Genomic DNA, 6,548 nt, shown 5'->3' on the forward strand with positions numbered 1-6,548 from the left:
AACACCGAGGGTTGTGATCCTGTTGCCGGTCCCGGTCCAGTACGGGGGCAACACCGAGGGTTGTGATCCTGTTGCCGGTCCCGGTCCGGTACGGGCGCGACACTGAGGGTTGCGATCCATTGCCGGTCACGAAAAAAGACAAAAAGGAAAAAAAAAAAGATTGGATGGTCTAGCCAGGACTAGATCAAGTCAACTCAATCCTCAGAGAGTTGTCATCTCAAGATATTTTGAACAGAAATCCACTCAGTGCTGGGTTTGGGTTCTTCTGTAGATTTTCAGGGTTGCTTGAAAGCTTCCATTTATGAAAAATATGTAAAGCAATTTCTGTAGGGAATACTTCATTTCCTGAAGACTTAAAAAAATGTTTTAAATGGATAGAGAAACTGGGACTATGCTGCCAACAGCTCAGGAACCCAGCAGCTCAGCAACCCATGGCTAGGGATTTGCAAGGAGAGAATTCTTATCTACAGGCAGCTTGGAGGATCCACAGTTTGACTTTTCTGAAATAATTACTGCCTGAAGCAAGTGGCTTTATTCTTCTCATTTCTCTTATTTATGTTCTTCTTTACCCCTGGCCTTTCTGAGCTACGCTGGTGTCAGAGGCCTAGGGATTTTTTTCTTGCAGCCAGAAATACAGGTCTTGGAGAACCCCGTGTACAGAAAAACTTTCCAGTAGTTATTTCAAGTGGAACGTTGCATCCTGGTTGTCCACAGAGGGGAGCCGTGATTGTGTTTGTTTGTTGGCAAAGGAGCTGTGAGTTGGATGCTGTGGTGTTTGGCTCCTCCTTTCTTCTTCTTGTTATTAACAGTACTAACCCATTTATGAAGGGTGAGAAGTCTTCCAGAGTGTGGTCCATAAGAGGAGTTGAAGGGGTTTGCAGAGAAAGGGATAGAGGAATGTGTCCGATGTTGCACAGAGACCCAGAATGCAGACTTGTTGATAGAAGAGGTTTTGTATTAAAATTACCAAATGCTCTATGTATATGATCAATTAGCAGGAAACTTGGACTGGACCTCTGAAACCCAGTAAACCAATGCCATTCGAATCCTTTGTATCTCTTCATTTGTATAAAGAAATTGTATTTTCTTACTAAGTTTCTAACAGACAGGATCCAGAATGTGGGGAAAATAAGCAATGAAGGACACCACATATTGCTATGTTAAAATGCATAGCCACATGAAGAGACACCCAGCTACAGAAGCGTGTTATGGAACATTGGAATATCAGAGCCTTGAAGGAGACACCTTGAAGGAAACAACAATCTTTGTTACTCCGGATTCTCACCTTGGAATTGATTGAATGCATTCACAGCTGCAGATGTGGCCATTCTATTTGCCCCTTTATGAGAGGCTTAAGGTCCAGCAAATGCTACATTTCCAGCAACCGCAGCCAAACCCAGCGCTACTGTGTGTGCTCCTGGAACTGCGGCTGCCACACAGGTATCAGCTGCTTCTGTGGCACCCTGATAAGAAGGAAATTCTCCTGAAAATAAATGCCACTCTTCTAGATACATGTGTCATATTGTGGGGACCTGTGTCAGTGGACACAGCCATCACAGTAAACCCTTTCTCTGCAGCAGAGTCTTTCAATGGCATAGGAAGTGCCTCCCTGAGTTCTGCCTCTCGGCCCTCGCGCACTCCTGCATGGGTGACCTTCCTCCTTCCTTACAGGAGGGCGGTGCTAGGTCCTCCAGGCAATGGATGTCTCTGTGCTTCCTTCTCATATGACCTGTGGTAAGGGCAAAACAGATGTTCATTGGTCCAAATCCAAATGTTGGGAGAAGTTCTTCTCCTGGGCAATCTTTGTTTTTGAAGCCTTTAAGGATCATTTAAATGCCTAAAGGCAGCATTTGTTATGAATTGTCCTTCAACTTGTCTGATCACAGACAAGCTTTCAGGAGTCTTTGTAGGAAGAGAGTCAACAGTCGAAGTCGGTGGAGCCCACCCAGCCAACACAGTCCACAGAGCAATCAAGAGAACCAGCAAGAATGGTGCTTCCATCCTAAGAGGTGAAAGCTGTATAGCATTTCCCATAGTTGGAAAAAAAAGAAAAAAACATAGGAAGTGCCTCCCTGAGTTCTGCCTCTCGGCCCTCGTGCACTCCTGCATGGGTGACCTTCCTCCTTCCTTACAGGAGGGCGGTGCTAGGTCCTCCAGGCAATGGATGTCTCTGTGCTTCCTTCTCACATGACCTGTGGTAAGGGCAAAACAGATGTTCATTGGTCCAAATCCAAATGTTGGGAGAAGTTCTTCTCCTGGGCACTCTTTGTTTTTGAAGACTTTAAGGATCATTTAAATGCCTCACCTTTGTTTTTGAAGCCTTTAAGGATCATTTAAATGCCTAAAGGCAGCATTTGTTATGAATTGTCCTTCAACTTGTCTGATCACAGACAAGCTTTCAGGAGTCTTTGTAGGAAGAGAGTCAACAGTCGAAGTCGGTGGAGCCCACCCAGCCAACACAGTCCACAGAGCAATCAAGAGAACCAGCAAGAATGGTGCTTCCATCCTAAGAGGTGAAAGCTGTATAGCATTTCCCATAGTTGGAAAAAAAAGAAAAAAAGCCATGTAGTCCTCAATGTTTTACAGTAGGGTTTTGATATTAACTTCAATTTTCCTCATTAAAAATACTAGAAGCAACAACAAAAACCTGTGAACAAGGGTAGCTGGGGAAGAGTCCCATCCTGAAACCAGGCATACTTTCTCATTTTCTCTTTCCAGTGATAGTCTCTGCGAGTCCCCAGAGTGTGCAGGTCTTTCAGGATGCCCTGCAAACTGCATGCTGCCAGTTGACTGATAATCAAGGTGGCTTTTCCACTTACAGGACTTTGTGTTGGAGATCTTTCTGCTGGAGAGGCTGAACCCAAATGTCCTGTTTGGACCCGTGTGTCTTTGATCCATCAAGGATTGCAAGGGATCGACAGCTCAGCTGCAGTGGCAGCCCTCACAAAAAGTTCAGTGCCCCTGGAAGAGGCAAGGACCCATGGACAGTGCATCACTAGGAACCGCAGTTTCAAGACCACAGTGAAAGAGCTGCTGATGAGTCCGATGACTCTTATCAGCAGCTGCCAGGTTCTTCTCTCCAGTGCTCCCTGTGGCACAAAGGGTCTGTGAGCACAGATCAAGAAAAATAAACTCTCCAGAAAGGCAGCAGCCCCTCTCAACCTGGAAAAAGGAGGTTCTTCGGCAAAGACCCTTGACATGCTGTTCAAACTTGTACACATCCTCAACATATGTGTCCTATAAAACGCCATGCAGAGGGTGAGGATTGCTTTGGGGGCATGAGCAGGACGAGGTCACTGCAACTGTGCACTTGCTGCTGCTTCCATTCCCTCACGGTCACACTCCCTTGTTCCTACACTCGCTCCTCCCTACCTACAGACTACTAGGGAATGACAGCATCTTAATGAATTAATTAATTTATTTTTAAATTATATTTTTAATTGTACATATTTTGGGAGTAAAACATGATATTTTGGTACATGCATACATTATGTAATGAAAAAATCAGGGTAATTAGCAGATCCATCATCTTAAACATTTATCATTTCTTTGTGATGAGAACATTCACATACCTCTCTTTCAGATACTGTGGAATACGCAATATAATACTGTTGACTCCAGCCACGCCACTAGGCAATCGAATACCAGACTTACTCTTCCTGTCCAACTGCAGCCTTGCACCCACTGACCCATCTCTCACCCGGACCCCTCCCCACCTCCATGTCCACCGTTCTGATCTCTGCTTCTATGAGAATGACTTCCTAGACTCTACATACGAGTGAAATCATGTGGTGACAGCATCATAATTTAAAAGTTTGAGTCTATGGTCATATTTTGAAGGACTTTGGCAAGGAGTAAAGTCCTGAAATGATAAATTTAAGAAAAACACATAAAGTACTGGTTTTCATGATGAAGTGACACCATTTTAAAGTCTAAGCTCGTGTGGCCAGACGACGTTCCTGTGTGATCTGTTAGGGATTCTGGCTCTGGATTAGCCGAACATATAAAGACACTGAAAACCCAAAGTCATGAGAAGGTGCCATCAGCTAAATACAACAAAGAGTTCAAACCAGATTGTGGAAAACAACCAATGAAGCTGTGAGCACTGACCACAGTCCCAAGCCAGCAGGGCTGATTCCTCGCATTTCCCACACTGCCCCATGCTGGGACCTCTGTGGGCCCAGAGGCTGTCCTGCCTGTCTTGCAGCAGTGAGGAGCCGGGCCGGGCAGACCACCTTCACCCTCAGTCAGCCCACCTGTCCCTCCCCGCCCACAGCGGTGGCCTTGGGATTAGCACGGGAGATGCTTCTCGCACACACTCCCACTTGTCTGTCTTTCCAGCTGTTCGTGTTTAAGCTCCTTGAAGGCCGGAGTCACCACTTCAGCCCCTCATAGCTCCTGTTATGGCCGACACAGTGCTCACATTTGTATGCTCTGTGACTGTTTCTTAAATCTTAACAGGGAGTTGAAATTGAAAAAAAGCCACCATCAAACGGACCAGAACTACATGGAGAACCGTGTGACTCCATGTGACACCATTAAAAATGCAGAAGGCACAGTCACTGGCTTTACTCCACCTCATAATGTATCTGCCTGCAGTCTCAACTTGATTCTGAGAAAGGCATTTAAAAATCATGTTTTAACATCTTGAACCTACTTTTGCAGAAAAAAACAAAACAAAACGCTCATTTGTTCTGGCATAATGGGTCTGACTAAATGAAAATTTTATGACCAAAGGAATATATTTGATGCTTATATAATGAGTGTGGATGTCCTCTAATTGGTTTATTTTTTACTCCATTTTTCTCTTTTATCCATATTCAGAATCCTTAACTCTGCTCTCGAGGGCAGTGCTGCAGGCCATTTGTCAAGTCTCTGGATGCTGGAAGTCTTGGAAACCTCTGCAAACTCATCAGCACTGTGTGCATGCTGATTGTTGCAGTCTTTATTCAGCCACCAGTTTATAGCCATTGCTTAAACAAGCCCGAGCTCATAAAAAATTCACCCGTGCCCTCAGAGCAAGCAGTCCTCTCATGGATGCAGGACTTCTTCAATCCTCAAAGTTACTATGCTGTCTTGTCCTGCCCCGTCCCCTTGAAAAGCCACATGAGTAGGGAACTTCTCTTTTGCTCTTAACAGCATCAATTGGTCTTCTCCAGAGTCAGGTAGCCAGTGTTCCTGACACCCCACTCCATGCACAGAGTCCGTGCCATTCCCAGCTTCTCCCCTGGGATGCCCACAGGAACAACAGGAGCACGTGGTCATCAGTGAAGTGAACTCAGAAGCCAACTTTCTGTTTTTTTCCACTAGGTCCTGCAAGAAGAAGCCTCAGGCAGTCCATTTTCATGTTCTCTCTTTGCCCCTGCTGAGTGCGCAGAAAAGGAAAAGAAGGGTCAGAAACTGGGAGAGAGCATCAGGCAGTGAGAAACACTGGTGACCGGGCTCAGGACACCAGCTGGCGGGGCCTTGGCGGTCACTGCCTCTGCCTTTTGGGTTTCACAGCACAACTAGCACAGGAGCATCAGTGCAGCCAGTCCCCGCCTCAGCTCCAGGGCTGGGCCAGTGAGATGAGCCTGCCTGCAAGATGAGCGTGGCTGCAGTCGTCCTGGGTGGCTCTGTTGCTGGAGGTGTTCAATAAAATATGAACATGTGGCTCTACTTTTTCCATGATGCTCAATTTGTGTACAATTTCCCATAAAGAAATTGTCTAATGCTTAAATAGAAAAGCTTTGTATTGTTAGCAAGTGGACCAAAAATTGTATGTATTGGACACAGTTGAAGAGGTTGCAGATATGTAAACTAAAGAAGATATTAAGAGGATACATCACAGCTGCTTACAAGTATTTTAAAGGCTGCATAGAAAATAATAAATTAATAGATATATATACATAACTTTTCAACATTCAGAAGTTTACAAACTATGTTCATATATATTAACTCATTTAACCCTCAGAACAATGGTGCAGGTTTCAAATTATCACCTCCCTTTACAGAGTGCAAAACTGAAATGTAGTCATTCATCCAGTTACCCAGCCAATAACTGCTGGGAATGAACTGAGCATATGAAGTTCAACACACATGCACATGCACACACACGCGCGCACACCACTTCTAACTGGAAATCAATAGCAATCTTTCTATCGCACCACACTGAGAAAAGAGAAATTGTATTTGTATTCATTTTGTGTTTACCAGGAGACATGGCAGGTCAGGAAGGATGGAGAACAAGAGATTTCCAGAAGAAAGAGGAATCCAAAACTGGAAAGGGACTGCTGGTAAAGAAGTGAACCCTCCACCCAGCAGCCCACCCCACCCCAGGGAAAACTTCACAACTTGGGCAGCTGATTGGGAGGTGATGGAGTTTGGATGTGTTGTCCCCTCCAAAACTCATGGGGAAATTTGATCCCCAATGTGGCAGTGTTGGAAACTGATTGAGTCATGGGAGCGGATCCCTCATGAATGGATTAATGCTCTCCCTGGGGGATGATTAATGAGTGAGTTCTCGCTCTATTAGTTCCTGCGAGAGCTCATTGCAAAAAAAGACCCTG

The 6,548-nt window shown here is 45.2% G+C and overlaps 1 pseudogene; it reads left to right on the forward strand.

Moving 5' to 3' along the window:
• LOC103604137 overlaps window positions 1-6,548 on the forward strand; it is a 31,923-nt pseudogene that overhangs the window by 12,540 nt on the left and 12,835 nt on the right.

This window comes from Galeopterus variegatus, unplaced genomic scaffold (genome assembly GCF_000696425.1).
Source record: "Galeopterus variegatus unplaced genomic scaffold, G_variegatus-3.0.2 Scaffold4995, whole genome shotgun sequence".
Taxonomy (NCBI): Eukaryota; Metazoa; Chordata; class Mammalia; order Dermoptera; family Cynocephalidae; genus Galeopterus; species Galeopterus variegatus.